The sequence below is a fragment of the Pelecanus crispus genome, chromosome 11 (genome assembly GCF_030463565.1).
Source record: "Pelecanus crispus isolate bPelCri1 chromosome 11, bPelCri1.pri, whole genome shotgun sequence".
Classification (NCBI taxonomy): domain Eukaryota; kingdom Metazoa; phylum Chordata; class Aves; order Pelecaniformes; family Pelecanidae; genus Pelecanus; species Pelecanus crispus.
This window is the reverse complement of record NC_134653.1, coordinates 14,323,684-14,348,628: the sequence shown is the minus strand read 5'-3', so window position 1 is coordinate 14,348,628 and position 24,945 is coordinate 14,323,684. Positions and strand designations below refer to the sequence as shown.

The 24,945-nt window shown below is 46.9% G+C and overlaps 1 protein-coding gene across 3 annotated transcripts in view; it reads right to left on the bottom strand.

Annotated features, from left to right (window-relative positions):
- The window catches only part of CARHSP1 (calcium regulated heat stable protein 1), a 36,800-nt gene extending 17,307 nt beyond the window's left edge, over positions 1 to 19,493 (bottom strand). Inside the window, exon 1 of one of the 3 annotated variants that reach the window (XM_075718719.1) lies at positions 19,475 to 19,493. The gene's annotated coding sequence lies outside the window, so the exon portion shown is untranslated. Of the gene's footprint in view, positions 1 to 272; positions 300 to 18,658; positions 18,679 to 19,474 lie in introns of those variants that run through there. The other 2 variants (XM_075718720.1, XM_075718717.1) reach the window with 2 other exon arrangements.
- Between the last annotated feature and the right edge of the window lie 5,452 nt (positions 19,494 to 24,945).

The window sequence follows — 24,945 nt, the reverse complement described above, 5'->3', positions numbered from 1 at the left end:
CCAAAATGGGAATTGTCGTAAAAGCCACAAATTCTTCAGCTGATGATTTTGTAAGAATGAGACTCACTTCCTGCAGACGTACATGCAGACACAGTTGCACCAAAAGCTCTGTGTCAGTGAGTTCATTTTTCTTAATTTAGTTGGTTTTGGTTTTTGGTTTGTTTTTTTTTTTTTTTTAAATCTCACAGCTTTTGTGAACTGTACTAGGAAGCTCCACTGAAAACAGATTACTCCACAACTAACACGTATTTGCTTACTCCTGCCTCACTCACAGGCAATGGCTCCTGAAGCAGAGCTCAGCCCCAGCACTAGGTATCTGTGTGTCTCACACGGCTCCCAGACCGCTGACAGCACAGAGGAGCCTCCTGCATCTGCACACAAACACCCGTTATAAGAAAGAAACAGTAGAAGAAATGCTGAAATAAAGGCTGCACCTCCACTGCTGGAGGCTAGTTTTGCTGTGTAATCACCAACGCCAACTTCGTTGCTGCTGCTCAGCTATTAGCACAGCTCTATTGGAGCTCGTAACACCTTCAGCTTGGCTGCAAGAAGAAAATCATACGAGTGTTCCTTAATTCACTCCAGACAGAATCAGTTAATTTTCTCTGCCAAGGACAGGAGCACAGACAAAGCTGAGAGGCAGTGGCTGGCCGTGAGGAGGTGACCCCACCAGCCTGCAGAGATCTGGCAGACCCAGAAGTCCTCTTTGGTAGGTCTGAGTTTGCCACAATTTTCCAGCAACTAGGAAGCTAATAGTCCACATTTGCATTCAGACCCCCAGCAGCCCATGTCAGATTTGCTCTTATTCACATCCTACAGCAGAGGAGGGAGAAAGTCCCTTTCTCAGCACACCAACAGCAATACACTTCTCATCACACAACAAGCAAAACTCGCAGAATCCATGGAAAGAGAAGGACTGATAAGAAACAGCAGCACTTCTATGTACACGAATGCATGCCTTACAGCGGCAGCAGTGACAGAAAAGAGAAATCAGTCAGCACTGCTCTGGTATTACTGTGCAACTGCCCATCTGCACTGGAAGGGGAATAAGCTGTACAAAAAAATCCATAACCCACCACACTCTTACTTAAGAAAATCTAAAAATATCTGGATGAGTTAGCAAAAAGTGTGGCGATCTGGGTCAAGAAAATACCATGAAGGCAAGAAAAGATGCCTTTAAGACCAATATTTTCATAGAACTGAAATCTCTCCTATGCATTGTGCATGCTCCTTTTGACACCCACACTCCCTAGCCCATGAATTATGGAGTGGATCCTTCACATGACATTTGAGAGATGCAGCCTTCTTGTCAATGACAAATTCCCATTATTTCTTCCCGAAACTAAGGACTAAAATTAAAAAGGCCTTTTAAGAATGAAGTCACCAGGGAACAAAGGCTTTTGTGTTTAATTGCTCAGGGTGCTGAGAAGGTAGACATGGATAGTCATGTTCCCTCGTGTATCAGCTTGAGCTTTCCACACTGTTCTCAAGAGCAACAACTCAGCTGAAAACAAAACCACAGCTTTACAGATGATGTTTCAAATACGGATGGCGTTTGCCACCCACAAGCTAATGCCCTACCCAGCGTCATGGAACAGCGTTCAGCTGAGACCAAGATGATAACACCAAAGGGACTGGATTTTCCAAACTTCCTCTTCCTCCAAAGAGACCTACTGTGCTGACTGGTACTGAGGAAGTCTCCTCAGATTTCAAAAGACCTCTCCTTTGGGTGCCTTGCTTTCAAGGAATGCATATTTGACATAGCAGAACTATAACTCTAGTACAGGAAAAATAAGAGCAAACAATTAAAACCTCATTCTGGTAACTCAGCACACATGGCCTGGCCTTTGCACAAGTGAAAACACAGCTTTCAGAATCACACACTTTCTCTCCTAATCTAAATATAAAGCAGCTTGTCAGGTGACAATCAAAATGCAGAGCTATTCATCCATCCACAGCAATACAGTAGAGCCAACCACAAAGTACTGCCCATGCCCTTCCTCAAACAAGTGTAGAGAGGCAGGAGAATTTTCCCTCCTTTAACACACAGATGAACCACAAAAATATTTACAAACAAAGAAGGCTAAATGGAGTTAGAAGAGTGTTAACGTACGTTATTGTTCCCATTTATGTTATTTTTGTGCCCTCTGCTCTGTAAACATAAAATAAAACAGATGTAGAACATTCAGCGCCATTCCACTGTACAAATACCCTTTTTGTTCTCTGCCCACGTCCAAAGTAGATGAATGGCCTCAGCTCTCAATTTCTGTTACACAAGTCCTAAATCGTGATCAGAACTCGGCGAGAGCCAATACACAAATGCACACAGTTGGAGGCAGCCAGGAGCAGCTACGCTCAACTTCACACCCACTGCAGCAAGTGAGTACAGCTCCGAAGAGGAGGGGATGCAAACAAGCAGCAATAGGAAGCCTGTGGCTACGCTACAGCTCAGCAGCATTCTATATTGGCATGTATGCTGTATCACTGTGTGTGCAAGTGCACTGGCACATCCGTTTGCCTCTTGGGCTTCTCCAACAATCATAAAAATCGGATGCAATGAAAAGGATCGGACACTGAATTGCCAAGTTTTACCACGTGCGCTGCATACAGTGGGATGACAGCAGCTCCTGCCTCCTGCAAACCTCCGCTCAGCTTGCTCAATGCAGGAGGAGATCACTTCATCTGAACCTTTTTGAAGACAAAGGTGGAGTTTAGCTGTTTCAGCTTGTTCTGGTGTGGCCACTGTCTTGATGTTGTTCATACAGGGATTAACCCATTTCCATTGGCAGCACTCTTGAAGGAGCAGAACCATTATCCTCACTTGCACGCACAGCTGGAGGCACTCCAAGGCTGGGCAGTGTTTACACAGGAAGCCCACAGCAAACGCTCAAACTGAAACCCCACATCCCCAGCCCTCCCAGCCTTCCTCTTCGCACAAGTTTTGCCTTCCAAATGCAGTTACTGATAGTCTTCAAAGACGCTTTTCGGATGTTATCTCGGATTCTGAACTGACCCTCTGCAAATCAAGAATCACCTTTGGGACTCAGACAGCTGCCCACCAGCCCTTCCTCAGCAGCCACGAATACATTCCCCTCTTTGTGACTAGCTGAATAAACTTTTCTTACATCTCTCACCAGCCCACCACCTCCCACCCTGTTTCCATTTAGTCTTCCTCTGTCCCCCCAGTCCAGCCACCACTTTCCAATGGAGAGGAGGACATCCCGCAAACCCCAGACAGTGCTAACAGAGCACCCCGCCTGAGCTCCCCATGAGCATCCAGCTTGCTGTGCCTTGTGAAGGCAGCCAGTACTTCGTAGCAGCAAATCACAGCTACAAAAAGCCCAGCAGCGTGAGAGTCCAGGTACGACAGAGATGAGGGGCAGTACGGACAGTATCTCTCTTCTGCAAAAATATTTGCCTTCCGTTATTTACAGAATGAATGCAACGTGACGCATGGTAGAGATTTTCAGGCTCTTTAGGAAACTCTAACCACATGCCACTTTATCCTTAAATCTGCCCATATTTCAACATGCATCGTTTATCTTTCACCAACACGATTTCTTAATTTTTTTCTTTTAGACTGTAGGTATGCACCAAACTAAAATACAAATAAAATAAATCACAGAAGCATCATGGAAGTGATAGACAAATTTAACATTTCAAAGCAAAAAATATTTTTTTTAACCACACTTTTTTCAGAACAGTTGGCCAATGTGTACACAAAGAGACCAAAAATGTCATCTGTTACAGGTGACATACAGAGCACAGAGTACAATACATGCTGGAGAAATTTCTGAAATTCTCCATAAAATACTATCCCAAAAAACTTATTGAAGTAATTAAGGTTGGGGTTATGTAAGTGCCACCATTATTTCTCTATATATCTATACATTTTTTTTCCTATTCTTCTTTAAGCCTACCCCATACCTCTAAAAATACACTAAAAATAGCAGTTTGGGGAAATTTATCCATTCTGACCAGCACAACACTACCACAGAAATCTAGTCTCACTTTTATTTAAAGGAAATGGCCTGGAAAAAAGTCAAAATGGACAGGGCGGGGTGACAGACTTGAGGAAATCCCTCCACCTATGAATAGTTTCTTTTTCACACAACAGACATTGCAACACCTCCAGCAGGCAGAGAGCTCAGCCCAGGAAGCATTGCTCTGTGTGCTTCAGTGCTCTGGCACAGAGAAAAAGCTCTTTCTAGCCTCCAGCCTGGAAATGACACTGGAGGAGCTGCTTTCGGAAGGTGCCATGATGGTCTAGAAACAGGACAGCACTGACCACACATGCCTGGAAAACCAGACCTTTCCCCAGAGATAGAGTGAGGATTCTGTACCCCAAAAGCAGCCACTTTCAGCTGGGTTTTGCTGGAAGTTAGCTCTTCCATTTCAACCTCTAAGGAGGAACATGGACATCTGAAAAATTATTTGTTTTCTGGGCTTTCCTTGGACTTAGAAACAACATCAAGAACTTTTTTAATGGCTTACTTTTAAATGTCCTGGTTTCCAAATTTATTCGACACAGCTGCATTGCTTTCCTTCTCTAAGGAAGCCGTGCAGATAAACCCCTGAGCTTTGCCTGCTCTTCTGCTGACAGCTATAAGCTCTTCTCAGCAAGAGAAAAGACACGGCTCGATGGCACACGGCGAGCACTACGGAGACTGCTCCTGCTCCTAAGTGCCCTTTCCCAACAGCATGTCCCTTGCCCTCACCTATGGAAAGAGCGAAGGCACCAGAACCCTCCGCTGGCCGCATTACCTTGCCCTGATGAAGAGGAAGAACTGGGGATGCTCGGCTCCTGAGGGTGCTCCCAGTTCTTCTAAAGCAGCCCTCAGCTCCCTGGCACCTCTCCGAGGCACCTGAGCACCAGGCAACAGTACTGTTCCCACCTGAAGTTTCTTTCCAAAGCACTTTCTGGCGCTCAGACCTCAGTGTACGCAAGGATCCCAGCGTCACAGAGCATCACGGCACTCCTCCTGCGTCATGGCGTTAAACACTTAAACACACACAATTATGAAACAGCTGGTTCAGAAAGCTTCCCCTTCCAGCTTAGTTTGCATGACTAACTTTCCACAACTAATACTGGTATTTCAATTAACACTGAAACTCTGAGGAGTTGCAACATGCATGTGACGTGTCAACTCAAAGGATTACGCTATAAACATTACGCTCCTAGAGGCTGCGGAGGAGCGCCCACATACTGTAGTGATTTGGCAGCTGATGGAGACCAGGACATTGCCCAACCGTCCCCATGTCCAGTAAAAGCCTAATTATAAGGTAAGCAAAATGCAACAAGGAAAATTCCTATTGCTTGTCTGCGCATACAAATTAATTTGGATTAAAACAGAGTTGAGTTTAAGCAGCAACAGCTATTTCTAAGCAGTCTCAGCAGCGAACACCTTTTCCCCAAACGCTGTGGCTGCCCTTCTGCTCCTCTAGCAAGCAGTGTGCAGTGTCTGACAGCAATGCTGCCCGAGCAGCACAAACCAGCCCTGCACAGCAGAGACCACAGGAAGGGATGGCAGGGGAGCTAAGACATCAGCAGCCTGTAAAGTATATTGATAAAGATGAGGACTTCTTACAGTCCAGTATCTTCCACTGTTTATGTAAGCTGCCAGATGCACTTAAAAAATGCATTTAGGTTAAGGAGCAGAGTGGATAGTTAGATTAGGTACATGCTTCAACTGGTTTATGGTTATACTGAAGGATCTATGGTGATATCCTGTGGCTCATCCTATCAAAAACACAGAGGAATCAAAATCCTCTCTTGCTGGAAATCCATCATTTGCCATGATTAATGCTGCATGAACTTTTTGCTCCCAATTGCCCAGAACAGAGTTAGCCAGGGTCCTTCACTTGTAAGCAAACACAGGAGGCTGTAACCAGCTTCCACAGGTGATAGTGCTCACTAGGATTTGCCTAAAGGGAGAGCAAGCCCAATAATATCGGGCCACCATATTCCATCCCACATCTTGTCAAAAGGTATTTCAGTGGGAGCAGAACACAGTAGCACCCAGCAGCAGGGTAACTTCCTCAGGACAATGCTGGGCAGCAGTCACCAAGTTGGGATCAGCCCAGAGCTGTCCCGAGACCAGCAGACCTCCCCTCGCACTCTCTTACAGCACAAGTGCCAGGCTTCAGCCTGCTGACAAAATCGCACTTATCTAACTCTTTCTGTTTAAAGAACAGATTAAAAAAGGTGGAAGACTGTCCCCAGTTCATGGCGAGCCTGGACAATAACTGGTCCCAGGCAAGCATCCTCCTCTGAGGGCTCTTCCCAAGCAAGGATGAAGATGATTGTTGAAGATGATGGTGATAATTAGTGCGTGCTAATCAGGTGCGAGTGTTGCCCAGTGACTTAAGTTCCTGTGCACATATATTATTGGCTAATGTCATCAAGTATTTAAATGACTGTCACCTGCAATGCTTGTTCACTTTGCTTTGGTTACCTCTAGTACAAACCAAAAAGTCCACAACAAGGCAGGGCCAGCAGGAAGAGAGAGGATTCTCATGAGCACTCGCCATGCCCATGCTATCACGGCTGCAGGCACAAGGCCATGAGAACAGTACGAGAAGGGCATGGAAACAGCAAGGGAAACGTGCTGTTGCAGTGGCTCTGGGAAACCCTGCCTTATCAGCAGGGAGCAAAGGCTGCAGCGCTGCGAGAGCCGGCCCAGGCACTGCCAAGGCTAAGGCTGGAACAGACCAAGCTGTGCTCTGCACCAGAGCTGCTGTCTGCATGGCGTTAGCCTGTCCTTTGCACCGAAACCCACTCCCACACGGTGAGCGCGGGCATCTCCAGCAGCAAGCCACCTTGTCCAGTGTACAGAGATGTAACCTTACCTGAAATGTAAGCTCACAGTAAGTCTAAAGATTGTGTGTACAGTTTCATTTCCTTGCTCATGCAAATCTGCGTGTTACAGAGCATCACGCTTGAAGTAAGTCTAGGAGACAGACCTGCACATCAGCCCTTGCATTGACTGCACCCGAGCAGGACACAGCAGCTTCTCACCAACAAAACATGGTAGGACCAGGTGGGAGCCACCGCAGTGGGGACGAGCCATTACACCCATCCTCATCCTGCTGGCGCAGCTAACGGCCCAGACCTGAGCCAGTCCAAGGCACGACTGCAGGCAGATCGTGAATCATCATTCCTGGACTAGCAAGATCACCATGCTGAGCCAGCGCAAGCCTGGGGTGTGACGCCCAGCCTCTTGCCTTGCTTTCAGTCTGCCAACTGCTTTCTGCATGAACTGCCCGTCTACAAACCCAGTGGTTTCTGTAGCAGCACAGCGACACTGTGTTGCAGCACTGCCCAGCTGCTGGCAAAATCACTGCCAGCAACACCCACGCTGCCCCAATCAGGAGCAGAAACATACACGCCAACTCCCAAAGCCCTGCTCCAAGTGCTCTTTCCCTGGAGCCAAGTACCCAGCACATCACCTCCAGTAGCAAGTGGTGGTTTCCCCATGTGTTAGTCTTCACATGTCCCATACAGGCTGTAATAAGGGGACAGGGAAGTGTGAAGGGAGACCACCAAAGGGCTTTTGCCATGAAATGGGGGAACATCAGGATGACTTTGTTCAGTCTGACAGTGGTAGCCAGGTGTGGCTGCCTAGGTCAGAGTTACATATAAGGTGAGTACTCAGCGGTGCTTACTCTCAACATCTTTCCAGCATCCTGGATGTACAGTTAAAATAAATGCCAAACTAAAGGCTGCCTAGTGGTATTTAATAACTTCCTATGAGTTTTTTCAGGCCCTTCCTGAGCTCATATGATCTTTCAGCACCCACAGTATCCTGTGGCAAAGACTCCCACAGCTTAACTGTCACATGAAAAAAAAAAAAATCTCCTTTTAGTGGACAGCAAGGCATAGCCCTTTTTACAGAGCAATTAAGAAAGGCAGTGAGATCAAAATACAGAGCATAGCAAATAAGGCAAGAAAAGGACAGGGAAGGTCATAACACGTAAGGGACCTAATGGGAAAGAAGCATTAGCTCAAAGGAGCACACAGGGAAGTGTCACCAGAAGTGACATAAATGGGATAGAGAGCAAGAGGAGCTACAAGCTTCTTTCTGGTGTTTACCCCCCCTTGCCTTTTAAATTCCTAAGTACAAGAGAAAAACCTTTTTAAAACACATCTTAGCACTTCTAAATCACTCCCCTGGTTTGTCACTTGAATGGCTGCCATTTCTCTTTCTTAGACAATGAAACCCACTAGTATCAAATATTTCTAAAGATTTAGTTTGTCAACAAGTTAGCTGGTTTTGGCCAGAAACCAGATATTATCTATTCAATGTTTTATGGTCTTCGGCACAGAAGCATTGTACTGGTCACTCCAGACTCCTGCTCCCTTCATCACGCCTCCATTATCCAAGGCTGGGAACTCTGTTCTTGGACAGCGGAGGCAACATTTAATACATTTTATCCTATTCTTGCTGAAGAGACTCAATCACAGTAAGCTTACGTATTTCCCAGATGAAGTACCCCATATGGCTGAACAGGGAACAAGCTGTCCCTTCCAGTGCTTGCTCTTGAGCTCCGCAACTCAGCGTTTCCTTCAGCGCTTTTGCAAGTCTGAAGCTCTCCCTCTGCCATTGCTTCCATGCTGGCATATCCCATGTAAATTTATTCCAGGATTTATTTCATTTTGGCAGAAAATATTTATACGAAAACATGAGAAATCTCACGTACCTTGTGTCTAAGCATCTTAGGACTCATCTACAAGGCAAATGGGCTTGTACAGTGCCATCCTATTATAAAGAATAGTTATACATATGTAAATACCTAGGCACTTCTCAAAAGTTCTCCCTTTTTCAGCCTCCTCTCGCATCACAAAACTTTAGTGACAATTATGGGCAAGTTTGTTCATGTGCAACTCTCAGCCTTTTAAGGCTACTGAAATCCCCTGAAATATTTATGTGGCTCAAGTGTTACTCAGAACAATTAGTTCACTGTGTTTTGTCCCTAATCAGCATTTTCAATAGGGGAAAACAGTTCACATTACAAAGATCTATAACCATGGAAATTTATGAGGCATACAAGTATTGGCAAAGGAAAAAATAATCCTCTGAGGATATTTCATCTGCCAGCATTACAGCAAGAGGCAGATGGCAGGGTGCAGAGTCAGAAACCACTCACAAATAACTTGATCCTCACACCAGTACTGTGAGGCACCCACAGACCCCAGACTCCTTTTTGCCAGACTTGGCTCTATTTTCTGACTATCTCAACACACAGGCCATCTCCCAGCCTCTCACTGCCTGACACCTCCTATACATATTTTAAAGCATCCTAGTCTAATAACCTGCATATATTTCAATTAGATAGATCTCTCAGAACTCAATTAAACAAAAGCTTTGTGATTGAGATGTCATTAGCAACGTGCATCAATATCAATTAATGACCAACAGATACACAGTTTACTGAAAGACTTCAGGAAACAGAAAATCCTCTGTATCTGACACAAGAGTGATTTTTGCTGAACAACAAAGAAATGCTCTTGATTTCTATTAGAGCCTCCTCCTGTCCTATCCTGTCCCACAGTTTCCTGCCTGCATCCTACTTCCCAGGCTCCAGTGGCACAACTGCTCCCTACACAAGTGGCTGTGCCCACAATAGGTTTTTCTACCACAGCAAAGTTTTAAAACTACATTCCACCTGCATGAAAGGTTAGCATCTGGCTTCATCACTCCAGCAAAGACAGCTTGATGAAACACATATTCAGCCTATGCTAATTGACAGAGCACTCGGAGGCATAGAAATGCACATTCCATTAAAATCAAGCAAAAGGGAACATTTTTACACACACACACTTAAGACAGGAGATGGGATGACAAACCTAAATTTTAATGGAGAAAGTTCATATATATATATATATGCTTATAGATCACTGGCCCATTTAACAATTGCATTTCTGTTTTCCTTCTTCCCTCCACCATATTTCTCAACCCAATTTACAGTATATCTCACCACGCTGCACTCAAGTTTGTACTTGTGACCCTGAGACCCCCCTCAATGTCCTAATTTCCTGAGCTCTAAAGTGGAGATGATAACATCCTTTGCAGCAGCATGGTGAGGACCAGCCATGTCTGTACCTTTGGATACAAAACCCTGACTGAGCCACAGAGGTTCATCAGGCTGACAATAGCCAGCCTTGGTTCCCTGCTCAAATCCAGGGTCAGTCTCGCTCCAGTCTGGATCATACCACTGGAGAGGAACGAGACCTGAAAAAAGACTTCTTGCACATCAACTTAACAGAGGGATATAATGCCCCCTCACTTTCTTCTGCTAGTGGGCACCTGTGCTGTGCCTCCTCAGCCTGCATCTCCATCGTGGCAAGGCTTCGCTACCGCTGAGCCCTTCCCAGCACCTGCCCCTCCTGCTGCAGACGTCTCTGCCCCGCAGCAGCAAGCGCAATGCAGCACACCCGCTGCCAAGGTGCCTGTCCCAAGACCAAAACGCCTCCCTACAAGAAGTTCCGTTCTGCTTTTGGCGAAAAGGAGACTGAGGCAGTGGATCTTCACGCTCTGCATTCACGAATGCTGCTCATGAGCAAGAGTCATGCTCACGCTCCACCAGGAGGCAAGTGCTTCATCAACACTATAAAATTAATGCTTAGTTCTTGACTCTCAAGCTGAAGTTGTCTTAATTTGTTTAACTAAAGTCTATAGGACAATCACCACATAAATATACATACCACAAAATCTGTTTTTTCTTACATAACCAAACTACTTGCAAAACAGACTACATAAGCAAACATACACAACCAAACCACTTGCAAGACTGAAAATGTTGCCATTTTACCTTACGTCTCGTTAGACCTCCCCTCAGCTCAGCCTTGGCAGCACAACTACCCCCACTGTGAGCTGCTCCTTTAGATAGATCTGTGTGGTCTACTGCACTGACAAACAGGTAGTCCCTATGTGGCGTAATCAAATCTGTGACTGTGCGAAGAGTAACCCAGCCAAAGCACACAGCCACACGCCACAGCCTCCAGAACTGCTTCAGGGACAGCAGCCCCTTCAATAAACACCCTGAATCCTTCGGAAACTACACGTTACGCAAATCCTCCATCACATCCCCTTGGCCTGTTTTCCAGTTTGGAAAACACTACTGACAATACACTTTAGACTTCTAGGAAAAACACTCTTTTTAGTCTCAAAAATGGCTTACAGTACCAATAGTCCAGCAAGTGTACTGTACGCAGTGCATCGTTCTTAGCCAACTAATGAGAAAATGGACCTACAGGGAGTTTGATTGCGTTCCCCAACTACCATGTGTGTACAAACTTGTCTTTCTTGCTCAGCACATCCACCCTCTGCGTTCAGAGCCAGTTAAATGGCAAAAGGAGTCGTACTGTGTTTTACTGCCTGCAAAACCGCAGCGCCAGCACAGGCACGTGCGCGAGGCTGGATTTTGTGCCTACTTACACATCAACAAAACTATTCACCACGCTGTGATTTTGAGAGCCCTGGCTCCAGTGATGTGTTGGAAGTGTACGGAACAGGACAGAACTGTCCAGAATCACAGATGCTGTCGCTATAATTTATGTTTACTGTGTTAATGCTCAAAAGCCAACAGAGACCAAAGCAAAGGAACAGGCAACATAAGCTTTTCAGGGAAGGTAAAAATCAACTGTTACAGTTGAAAAAAAGCAGATAAATCTGGAGGCATATATGCTCCTCAGGTATAAAACTAAAAATCAATATAGAAGCACATGTTTAATAGAAAATTGTACTAAGAATTGTATTACAGCAGTCACTACCCCAAAGAGCTGTATCTACTTCAACTGCAAACACAGAGGGAAAGGGATGCACAAGCAGAGCAAACACTGCACACAGCAATGGCGGTGAGTGCCTTTATGAAAGATTATTTTCATTCAATTTACCTATTTGGCCGTGTGCTAGCAGTTACTTACTATATTAAGCACACATCTAGTGTGCTAATGACCTTAAGAAGTTAACATTTTCCAGATTCGCTGACTGGGAGCTGATAGCAGCCTCCCACATGCACACAGCCACACACCAGCAGCACAACGGGGTAGCCAGACCTACTAGCTAGCGCCAGGGCTCCTGCGCCAAGCCTGCTGGAAGGAGCCAAGAAAATGGCCAAACCTACAACCGTATGTGCTGAGGGCAGGGTGCAGGCAAGCAGGGGGGCACTGACAGCCAGCTGGCAGTCTTGACAGGGACGGATGAAACCCAAAAGCAAGCTGGGCTTCTGCCTGCCACGTACACCCAGAGCACAGGTCGAGCAGCCCAGCTGGGAAGCAGCCCTGCATACACACCACAGGACGTGCCAAGGGTGGAGGCACCTCTTCGACGCACCCTCTCACCCAGGGCTCTCTGGAAGGTGTTTTCATATATCCAAGATTCGCAGCACAACACCCTACCCTGTGAGCCAGGACCCACAGCCTCTCCTGCCCAAAGCAGGCAGGAGTCACTCCTGCAGCCAGGAGGAAAGGGCTGCTGGGGTGCTCTTCCCTACAGCAGCCCCACGCACACAGCACCGGGGTGCAGTCCTTCCCACGAGCGTTTAACACAACACACAAAGGGTCTGTACAGGAGCGACACGAAGCTGAAATAGACCCGCAACCAAGAGAGATTCAAGGTCAACAAGAAAACAAAGGCAGGAAAATCTGTAACAGCTCCTTTGTTATTTTTATCTAGACCAATGTTTTGCATGAAACCTGGTGTTAAACATGTAAGAAACCTCAGGTAAGCTTGCACGTCCGCCTGCCTCGGGAGCAAGCCATAAGTCCAGAATAAGTCATGTCATGGCACTGGGAAACCAGCATGCACGTCCGGTGGGTTCACCCTGGTCTTGGTGGCCAGGAGATCCCAGGCTGCACAGCTCCACATCTGTGGGGTGCCAGAGAGAGAGTTCATCCTCAGGATCTGTGCCAGGGAAGAGGCAGCGCTGCAGCCCAGCCACGCTAAAATGTTTAAGAACAAATTCGATTAGGATCCCAGACTTCAATACCTAGGCTGGTATACAGCCTAGCGAGCGTCCAGCAAAACCACTTTTCTCCTCATGAGGCTGTGATAAATGCCAAGACAGCTCTGCATTACCTTTGTTTCTTATTTTATTCCTCTGGGAGAATTTTCAGGAGAGGTTTGCCTACATGAAAAGCCTGAGGGATGGAAGGGTGGGAAAGGTCAGCATGTGAAAAAGCGACAGTGCAGGCAGCAGTACGATGTCACCGTGACCCTGGGATGCTGCCGGCGGTGCCTGTGCAGCAGCACTGCCAGATTCAGCCTGGCCTGGCTCCAGCAGCCAGTTTCTTTCCTGAAGTCCCTGATACTGTGGGTAAAAGACACTGCAGTGCCACTCATGTCCCCAGCGAGAGAGACCTTTCTTGCCTAAGCCTGGTACTGGGAAAAAGTAAAAGTAAAATTTTAAAAAATAATATATCAGAGGAGAGTAGAGCTGCACAGATATATAGAGAGATACATTTCCTCCTCCAGAACCTGTGTTCTAAACATCGGTGAGAATAATCTTTAGGACTTTGCCAGAGTTCCTGAGATAGGGAAAAGCAGCCTTTCTGCATGGAAACAAAGTGCATGTTTATTCAGAAACTGAGACTTCTGTGAGATCACTTTTCAGACACACTTCCTGTAACACCATAAGGCAGAAAGTGACTACAAATATTCACTCTATTTACTCTCCCCGCAATGGTAAAATGAAAAACCCACCACGTGAAACACTTTGAAATACTTTAAGAGCTCCTCCTACCAGTCTCCATCACAAAGAGGCTCTATGAAAAGGCTATCACCACATTTCACAATCCCCATTGCGAGATTTTCTCCAAATACTGGAGAAAATAGACGCACAACCTACACAGCCGAGTAAATTCTGCCTTTCCTGGCTGCTGTCAGCAGAGCTCCTGGTCTGGACATGCCACTGCACAACAGGCACTGCCTTGCTGAGCTGGGTGAAAAAAATCCAAATCACTTATTTACACCTCAGTAACAGGTGTAGATTTTGTAAACAGGAAATTCTTTCACATTGCTTTTTGGCAGTTTCATTTACCCTTTAAAGTAATTGTCAAGAAGTTGCAATCATGACTGTGGTTTACTTTAATCAAGTAACTGATGTAACTGAAAACAAGCGAATGCCTTTGCCCAGCTTTCTGAACTCATATCAGGAAGAGAAAGCCACCAAACAATAATGACTGAGAAGGCAGGAGCTCATAAGACAATATAGCCCATATCGCTAGAGTGCCTTGGTCAACCCGACTGACTGCACAATGTAAACACACCAAACATTAAACAAGTACTAACACAAAAAGAAAATTCCTCCCCAATAGGACAGGTGAGATTAAATGTTTATTTCCTAGGCTCAGACTACTCTTTGTCTGGACGGTCTCTTAAACAGCAAGTGGCAAAGAATTTGATAGCTTGGGAAAAGCAGCGCTCCTGAAAAAGTTTTAAGATGCGGAGTTGTGCCTGAAGGAAAGCAGCGTGATGACCCCTGGCAGAGCTGCTACAACAGAATACGCCATCCCTCCCACCCTGGCCAAAACCAGCACTGGGAAGGCAAGATGAACGTCAAATGCTGTGCTGGCTACAAATCTCCCTGCTCCTTATCCCAACAGTCAACTATGTAAACAGCCTTTTGGAAGGAGACGCTCACCCTCCGATTCTCAGAAATATATATATTTTTTTTACTGTTAAGTCATCAACAAGATGCAATTGCAGCAGGCAGCTGTGTCTCCACGCCAACTGGCAGCCTGTCCTCCACCACAGGACACACACACCACTGCTGATGTGACATGCAGCACGCTACACGTGGCTGAGCAAGAGAGACCAGCCGCTGCAGGCTCCTGCAGCGCAGCGTGGGAGCGCTCATCGCACCGGCCGCGCTCCGCTGGGGTCTCATGGCTGCAGCACCGTCAACGCGCTTGGCTTCCCGCCCCAGTTTCGCGGCAATCCCCGGCATGTTAGCTCACAAGCTCCCACTCAAAGTGGCACCAACACATACTTTGCTTTCCTTCTCGGGATCAGCCTTAGCTCTTAATGCTCTGCCGCTTCCAAAGTCATATGCCGCTCATGAGGCATGGCAAAGGACCAGCATGGTTTAATATTCAAGAGAAACGATCAGGTCAAAGTTCTCTGTTTTCCTTCGTCCCACACAAAGCAGTCTGTGATCAGATCAGGCACAGAGCCATTGAGGTAAGGAACACAGACGTGCAACGTGGCACTCGCAGGCTTACTTGCTTTTTCCAGAAAACTGTAATAGAGCCCTTGCCTGCAACGCTGCTTTTGGTGGAAAACCAGGGATTTAACTGCAGGTTATTTTGTTTTCTCTGCACCTTTATCCCTCCACTACCTGATCACCTTTCAAAGGGAGGCTGCAGCTCAACTCCAAGTTTACCTTCCCAGACCCCATTGCTAGGTGAAATGTGTGGTCACAGAGCATCAAACAGAATTATTACCTGAACAGCCCAAATTCACATTTGCTGTCCTTGAAACACCCTAGTATTTAAACATCTGTCAAGACCTTCACCCTATCTCCACCTCCTCCCTGGAGAAATGCAGAATTCAAGGCAAATGTTAGGTTAGCCTGCAATGCCTAACACTCACACTGTGGATAATGGGTCAAAAATTTAACGTTCGTTTCCTTTAGACTACTATTCAGTTTCCAAATTGCATTAATAATGCAGCAACCTCTTAATGCGAGTGTCATTATCCCCCAAGATACTCAATCGTTATTTAAAGGGGATTTCTCAGGTTACTTTGTTATTTATCCATATTTTAAATTGGCCCAATGAAAAAAGCAGTTGTGCCACAGCCTCAAACCAATGGCAAATAACCAGCAAACCTCTGAAATCAGTCAGTAAGGTTGTAGCATTGGAGGAACCACTCAAAGGAAACCTGATTTAACTGAAGCTGGAGGGGGTTTTCCAGGCTGTTGAAGCCCTGTCCATTAGCGCGAGGTCAGGCTCCCAGGGCAGAACCCACGCCCCGTAAGCCCCACGGCCAAGCCTGAGAAGATGTGACTTGACTTGCATGGTATTTTACAGCTTCCCTGGGGGAGAGCAAACTGAAGCACCACTTTAATGTACTCCACATGCCCCCAGAATTACAGAAACAGAAGCTAAGTAAGTGTCTTTCTGCACCACGCAGTAACAAAGAAAGTGTCACTTCGGTTTGTCTCCCAGATGCACCTCACAGCTGCCACTGAGGCAGGGATGGTGCTCCGAGGTGCCACCTCATGACAGAGCGGTTGCCATCTCTGCATCTTCTGTTCCTCAATGTCTTTTTTTCTCAGCAACTAGCTGAGGGGGAAAAAGCAGTATCTTCCTCCAAAGTGATCTCACTCGTGCCTGTTTACAAAAACCAAGAGGCAGCTGTTTATTCTGAGAGAGGGGAGACTGTGCAAGAAGCAACGCTGCAATAGGGAGGGTTCAAAGCCGTGTATGCAGCACTCTGTCAGCTGCACAGACACCATTCATTGCCTCATTCAGCTCTTCCTGATAGCATAGGTTATATCACACAAGCTATATCCACACACGTCATGAAAAAGGAGCACAGGCACAAAGAAAAATCCTGGAACTGCTACCTAGCTAGCAGAGGTTGGCTCAGAGGAACAAAATTACAGAACTGAAAGAGCAGAGAGTGGTACAAGGCTATGGCTGCCTCACCCAGGATCTGAGTTACCCCCGGCAGCCCCCAGAGACCATCCGGACAGGCAGCGAGGAACGGAAACGAGCAGAGATCAGCACGGGAGGCAGAGGAAATGAAGATTAACTGATCTGTCCAGGGGCTGTCTTGGACACAAGGAAAAGACAATATTAGACCGAGAAGGAAGCAAAACAACCATCTCTACCCTGCCCTGAGAGAAAGCAGTTAGTCAGATGAATGCTTTCTATTTTTCATTTTATCTGAACTACGCTGGGGAGTGACACATCATGCAAACCCAAATCACTACTCTGCATTGCTTGTTTCCCTACACAGAGTTTCAGCTGTTTCTTTTCATTTAGTTCTCCACATCAACCTGTTGCAAAAAGCAGGATTTGAGTTTCATTTTTTTAAAACTGTTGTGCAGAAGAAAACCCCAAACATGCCATTTCATTTCTTTTTTTCCTCCGCAAAGATTGCCACCCCTCTGCTGTGCAGAGTGCTGTTCCCAGCCCTGCTGCCCGCCAGCCCCCAGGAGAAGGCGGCTCCCAGTCCCAGGGAAGGGCTGTGATTGCTGCTCCCCTCCCCTGCTCCAAGGCAGAAGTTGACGGGTTTTGCACTTCTCAAACTCCATTCCTCTCCTTAGTCTCTGTCAGAAAGCTTCCAGGTGAGGGGCAGATTAACCATCGACTCTTGCCACCAACATCCAGAATATTTATCAACACAGACCCGAACAGTTATAACCTCATTAAATTTTGCTAATGAGGATCCTCAACAGCCACCTTCCGAGTTTCAAACAGTTACTGTCAATCCCTGCTGAGTCTACCCCATGGGCAGTGATCCAAAAAATGGTTCCTGATAGAAACTTGAGACAAAAATAGGCGAAGAGGTGAAATCAGGAACAGCTTTCACCCTGAAGCCACCCTAGCCCCAACCAGCAGGCTCCAACTGCTTCTGCACCCCACAGCCCGCTCATGGTGAAATGAAAGCAGGGGGAGGATTTCTTTACTTCTGCCACTGCCAGGCTCAGCACCAAGAACAACCTTGGCCATTGCCTGCTGGTTCTATCACCTAAAAATATCTCCCCACACCACATTTCATCTAAAGAACCACATTTTACATAGCATAATACCAACACGGTCTGGCAGTTTGCTGTAAGGGAGCCTTACTAGCAGCAGATACATTCATATTCATGGCGCATTTAATTTTTCAAGTGTATATAAAGACTGGATTCGCCAAAAGTACGTCAGTACTCAAAAAGCAACAGTCATAAGAGAAGACAGAAGTCAGCATTACCTGGCCTTATCTGGCTACTTTCAAATTACTTGTATGCAAATATTTCTGTTCTTACATGCATGCAAGTAAAGAAGGGGATGATGCTAGTCAAAATATTTACAGCTATGGGCAAACCACAGTGACAGAAGCTCAGGGCAGTGGAGCGGGTAGTTCTAGTCAGGAGGTGCACAGGACATGGGGGGGACAGAGAAGCAGCACAAGCACGCAGCTGATCATGTCACACGTGGGTGTCAGGACACACACAGGGCTGCGGGATGAGCTCCAGCCTCAGCTCTGCCCCTGCAAAGGGCCGCTTGCAGGCAACATGTTTTCTCTCCTTTTACATTCCCACATAGCACGTGAAAATACACCCATTGCCAGAGAACAGTCACATCTTTCCTACCTTTTCTTTGGCACACACAATTTTTTCCAGTAAGCACACAAAGTCTTCATATATGCATATTAAAAAAAAAAAAAAAAATCCTTACTACATGTTAGTTAAGACTCTTTAGCTTTAATGAGATACTAAGCTGCATTTGTGAAAGTGCAAGCCCTCCACAGCTACATTCATGGGACTTGCTATCTTCCATTATTAATAATCAACAGAAGGAAACAAAATGTTTGCCAAACATAATATAATAATCAGACAGTGAAGGTTAAGAACAGCAGTCAAAAAAAAAACCCCCTCTCAACCTCACAAAAAACGGTGATCAGGATGGTCACACCAAGCCAGCCTTAAAATTTTCTCAGACCTTCCAAGAAATCGAATATGTCGCCACAGAAGGTTTTGCAAACATTTCTCAGAAGCAGCTCTGCAGTTCCAGCAAAAACAGCGTCAGAGAAGAACTTCAAATCCCCTCCCTAAAAAACAAATTCAGAGGCACAGATCCAAAAATTAAGCTCAGAGGCTTCTCTACAAGGGCAAGAAGCGACACGCGTATATATCCAACGTGCAAAGAGAACATGGAATAAGGGTTGTTTTCCCCAGTTTTGATGCATAGAGGTGCTGACTGTAAAAGCAAACCCTTCGTGCCACAGCAGCAGCCTCTCTAGCAAGACCCTGTAGGAAGTTTTGAAGTATCGCCCTGAACAACCAGCGCTGTTAGACCTCTTTCCTCCTAGAGGGAGAAAGCTCTTATTTATATATAGAGCATGCTTTGCCTTCCTCGTGATTTATAAAATAAGCAATTCTGAGTGTAACAACGACACATCCCCAGTTCCTAAGTGCAAAAAAAAAAAAAAAAAAAAAAAGAGCACAAAGAAGTGTTTAAAGAAAAAGGAAAGAGAAAGCAAGCTAGCCCTTGTATCTTAAGTGAAATAAAGGCACGAAGCGGCTCCCCGCCCGGCTCCCCGCCCCGGCCGAGCAGCGCTGCCCGCGCCCCGGCGCCGAGCGAAGGCACCTTCCCGCCCTCGGCAACAGACGGACACCAACGGACACCAACGGACACCAACGGACACCAACGGACACCAACGGACACCAACGGACACCAACGGACACCAACGGACGCGGCCCCAATCCCCCCGGCCCGGGAGCTGCGGGCAGGCGGCCCCGGCCGGGCGCCGCTCACCTCAGGCGGGCAGGGCAGGCAGGGCGGGCAGGGCAGGGCGGGCAGGGCAGGGCCGAGCAGGTGGCGCGGCGGCCGCGGCGGGGCCGGGCTGGCGGGCGGCGCTGGCGCGGCCGCGGCGCGCCCCGCGCTATAAGGCGGTGGGCCGGGCTGGGCCGGGCCGGGCCGGCAGCCCCGCTCCGCTCCGCCCCGCCCCGGCCCGGCCACCCCCCGGGGCGGCCCCGCCGCCCTGCCCCGGCCCGGGAGCCGCCCCCCGCGGCCAGCGGAGCGGGGGCTGCTGCGGGGCGCCGGGCTGGGCAGGCGGAGCCGCGCCTTCAGACGCGTTTCCCTGAGCGCTTCGCTTCGTTGCGTTGAATTTTATTGCCGCTCCCCACGCGATTCGCACGGCGGAGGGCAGGCGCGGCGCAGCCCTTCCCCTAACAGCCACCGGGACCGCCAGGCCGGGCCCCGAGCCCGGCTGCCCAAAACCAGAACAACACTGAGGCGGAAACGGTGTTAAGGAAGGGATGTTACGGCCAGGGAGCTCAGCGAAACCAGTCGAAGTTACAGAAGAACAATCCTGGTAAATTTTCCCGAATTTTGCAATGAGGAAGGACGAGGTACTGAGCTGTGGTGCAAGCCGATGAGAAAGCCCACGCGTGTGCTCCGTAGTAGCATCACCTGCGTGTGCTTGGCATCGCCTGCATGAACCGGAGCTGCCACAACAGAGCCTGGAGTGGAAGCTGCAGCAGGACGACTGACGGGACAGTACGGGACTGTGACGAGGACAAGCTCTCAGTCAACGGTCACAGGCTTTACTAGGAACGCAAGAATCACTGAAAGATGTTAAGGCAGAGAGAGCTGTCTTCATCCAGCATCCAGTCACCAAAGTTCTAGCAATGCTTCCATTTGTGCAGAATTTTCCTAGCTGATAACACACCACGGTATTTTAGAACATGGTTTTAAAAAGATAGCTTAGGCACTAAATTCTTTCTGGTTCTGGTACCCCCGATATCAAGACAGGCTGGGGGATGAAGGGATTGAGAGCAGCCCTGCAGAGAAGGATTTGGGGGTACTGGGGGATGAAAAGCTGGACATGAGCCAACAATGTGCGCTTGCAGCCCAGAAAGCCAACCAAATCCTGGGCTGCATCAAAAGAAGCGTGGCCAGCAGGTCGAGGGAGGGGATTCTGCCCCTCTACTCTGCTCTGGTGAGACCCCACCTGGAGCACTGCGTCCAGCTCTGGAGCCCTCAGCACAAGAAGGACATGGACCTGCTGGAGCGGGTCCAGAGGAGGGCCACAGAAATGATCCGAGGGCTGGAGCACATCTCCTGTGAGGACAGGCTGAGAGAGTTGGGGTTGTTCAGCCTGGAGAAGAGAAGGTTGTGGGGAGACCTTATTGCAGCCTTTCAGTACTTAAAGGGGTCCTATAGGAAAGATGGGGACAATCTTTTTAGCAAGGCCTGTTGTGACAGGACAAGGAGTAATGGTTTTAAACTAAAAGAGGGTAGATTTAGACTGGATATAAGGAAGAAATTTTTTACAATGAGGGCGGTGAAGCACTGGAACAGGTTGCCCAGAGAGGCAGTGGAGGCCCCATCCCTAGAAACATTCAAGGTCAGGTTGGATGGGGCTCTGAGCAACCTGATCTAGTGAAAGCTGTCCCTGCTCACTGCAGGGGGGTTGGGCTAGATGATCTCTAAAGGTCCCTTCCAACCCAAAGCATTCTATGATTCTTTTCCACTTATAGGTACCAGACAAAGCATGTCCTCATATCATTACAAAGGTAAGATTTATAGAAGATAAATTCTTTTAGCCAATCATAATCACATAAGAAACAGCAGTGTGCAAATTCTGGTAAAACTGCCACAAACAGATTTTAGCAGGGCTTTTTTTCACGAGGAAAAATAAACAGAAGGCCTATAACATGCAGTGTTTGATCTAAGACAGGGGATCTAGAAGGGGTCACGCAATATGAAGTAACCAGCTTCCTGTGTTGACCACATGGTCACCTTCCAAAGTATCTTACCTCTCTGTCCACTTCTGTTCTGCACAAGATCTTACCCCTTGGTAAGATACATAGTAATGGGACTGATGACTTCTCTTGTTTAAAGCATTAATTTATTCCTGGAAATCTTTTCTCTTTTGCTTTGTGTGGCAAAACTGACTGATTTTTTTTGAGGTGGACGAGGATGAAGGGAAAGCACTACGTAAGTAAGCACTGTTCAGAGCAATCCCCCCAGTCACATGGTCTGAGATTACAGCTGTGCTTTCCTCAAAAGTTCAGCACTTGTGAGTCATCCCTCTTCCTTTCCCCTCCCTCTCTCCCTCCTCTTCCCAAACAGAAATGCACGGCCTATGGGAGATACGTGACAACGTATGTCCACAGTCATGAGGTTGGTTTTCAATACTGGATTGTGGGCTTGGGGGACCCTCCATGTGAGTGTGTGTGTGTGTGTCCCCAGCTATCACTGTTAGGAAATGTGATTTTCCCTGCTGGTTTTTTCACCAGCTGCTGGAGACGAGAGGTTTCAGCTTCCCCCTAGACTCCAAGTTGTCTCCCTCCCGTTCTCCTTTCCCTCAGCACAATTACTAAGAACCGGTTAATAATCTTCAGCACACATGCCTACCTTGCTCGCTCCGTCGCTGGTGTGGGGTGGCCAGCAGCAGGGCAGCATCAGCTCCTTCCCAGGATGCAGGCAGGGCTGGGAACCCTCCCCAAGGCCACTGCTGTTGGGTTGGGCTAGCAAGGGGCATCTCACAGTTAGGAGGAGGGCAGGAGGTGGCCCAGAGCTGCTGGGCTCTCCTGCCTCTCTCCTTTCCTGCTGGCTGGTCCCCTGCTTACTCAGATGCAGCTCTGGGCTGATGCAGGGATTGAGCACTCCCCTCAGCAGTCCTGACAGGGAAAAACCAGAAGGATTTCTTGATAGCATAGCATCATTATACCGCTTTTCATTCATCTGAAGTATTCAAAGTGCAATTACTTACACAATTTGAGTCAAGGAAATGAGTGTGTAGGGGGGAAATGTATCAGTTAATGTGATTCATTAATAAAGGTGGGTGATGCACATCCCTGCGAAGCAGCAAGGATGAGGTGGGTTGAACAGCTCTTAAATAATTGGATGGGTGCTGGTACTCAACATAGGGTGAATACTGTCCACCTCTATTAGAAAGGCATGAATTAGTCTAGGACAGCCTCACACATCGCAAAGGCAATCCTGATTTCCAGTTCCGGCTTCTGGACTGGTTTTGGAACTATTTAATGTAAAAGATATGGTTGGCACAAGCACAAAGACTGTACGATGGACATGAATGAACTGTGCCTGGAAATTAGAAGCAGGCTTTTAATGATTAGAGCAATCAGATTGTAGCAGAGAATAATAGGAGGAAAAATACCCTTCAGTCCTTGAATATGTGGCATATTAAGTATGCTTCAGTCCAGAGTGCTCCACTGCACTTTATGTTCTCATGTCCAGTCGCAATGCCAACTGGAAATTGAGCAATGCAACACCAATGTGTCAAACCGAAAGCACACGATCCGCCTTTCACTTAAAGCTGTTTACTATACAATGGGATATATTCATTCTATTTAATGAGATCATTTTTTTTCATGCCAGGTATCTGACAAGTTATTGTGTGCTCTCGCTATCTTAATAATCTGTAATTTTGAATCACGCTTCAGATGAGTTCTCTTCAGTTTGCAAAGTGTAGGAATTGAGGGCATCTTTGCTGTTCTCAGATAAATCATGGCAGCAAGAGCAGGGAAAAAATATGGTTGTAAAGAAACAAATCCCCCTCTGTGGTTCGGGTTTAGAATTCAGTTAATGCTAGTTACAGATACAAATAACCTTGCAAATACTTTACAGAGGTTTGAGATAATGAAAACAAAGTCCCAATTTGCCATATAGTCATCAATAACACAGTGTAGTAAAAGTAGCACTAACACAACCTTCTCAACAAGAACTTAGTCAAACATCTTTCCACCTTTCCCTCAGGGGGACGATTTAGCCCCCAAACTTAGTTACCAAATCCAGAGCATTCTCAATAGCAGGGTGAGAAACAAGTTCCACAGCCTCACAGCCAAACTTGGGACACTATGTCATGGACAAGGAGTAAGTCAGCTCCAGGTTGTAATCACCTCCCATTTTGTACTCCTGGAAGGTGTACCAAAATCCTACTGAACAGGTATTGCTTAACTCTTAATTTGGCCAGTTGGCTATCTCACTTTGCTAGTGAAACAGTAGGAGCTGGCATGAGCCGGCCTTTAGCAGGCTTATTGTCTTACGTTCATTCTTCCTTTTCTTACATTAAAACAGTTCCAGGCCCTTCCTCCCATGATTTGCATGTAGGTGAAATTTAGTTGTCTTTAGTAGAAAGCAAGGGACTTCATACCAGTGGAGGAGTCATCAGTGAACAGCTTGGCAGGAGGCATAATCCATCTAGTCGCTGCAGGTCATTTCTTCTCTTGGCTAGCATGCCTTCAGGTTCCACTCCTTCTAAACAAAGGTTATGTTTCTCATGAGCCGAGGAATCTTTTAATGCATGAAATCAGACAGAAGCTACACAGCTACCGAATATTTTAGGGTCAGTCAGGTTGTCTGTCTGTTGGTCCTGAGGCAGTCACCTAATATTCAGCTCTCAAACCTGTTCTTTCAGATCGCTTGTCTTCACAGTCAAAAGGTACATTTTTTTTACTTCAGGAAAAATAATGTATACGGATTGTTCTGAAGTACAAACACAGAGAAGCTGAGCTTTTCAGCAAGATAAGCTCCAGGGAAATTGTGGTGTTTTAAGACCAATATGTCTTGTCTTCTCTGTGTTTTTACTTCACATGCAATAGGCAGCCTTACAATAACTCAAACCCCGTTCTAGTAGCAAAACAAGGCCTTAAAGAAGAACTGTTTACTCTGCCATTTGCTTTTTATTTTGTAAATACTGACTACCTGTCAGAAATAAAATATTCTCCCCTGCTTCCTCTTCAGTTAACTTCTTCTATCCCTTACTCCTGCAGTTTTATTTTTACTCTCGATCATTTTCACAAGTTGCCTCACTGGCCACTCTGCTTGCCCAGCTGCTCTGATGTGAGACTCACATCCTCAAGCCACTTCAGCCTCTGCCCTCCTTGAAAGCTTCACCTATATTTTCAGTTGATGCTCCAGCAGACTCAGCATTGCATTCACCATCAGGCTTGTTTGCTACAAACTTGCCATGAGAAGTCAAGAAGACAGCTTGATTTCCGTTCTTTGCAGGGATCCACATGTGAGCTTGTGCCAAGTTTTGCGTTATGCATGCTGGAAGGTCAGGCCAGGAACTGATAGGCAAAGGGCATTAACATTTGAAGACAAGATGCAGCATCCCAGCTGAAGTTTCCTTTCTAAGGTACAGTGTAACAAGAAGAAATTAATCTACAAGAGTGATGCAGGGCACAAAGCAATCATTAAGCACTGAACAGTGGTTATCCTTCTGAGCATAGGAACTACAGTGTGTCACTAGA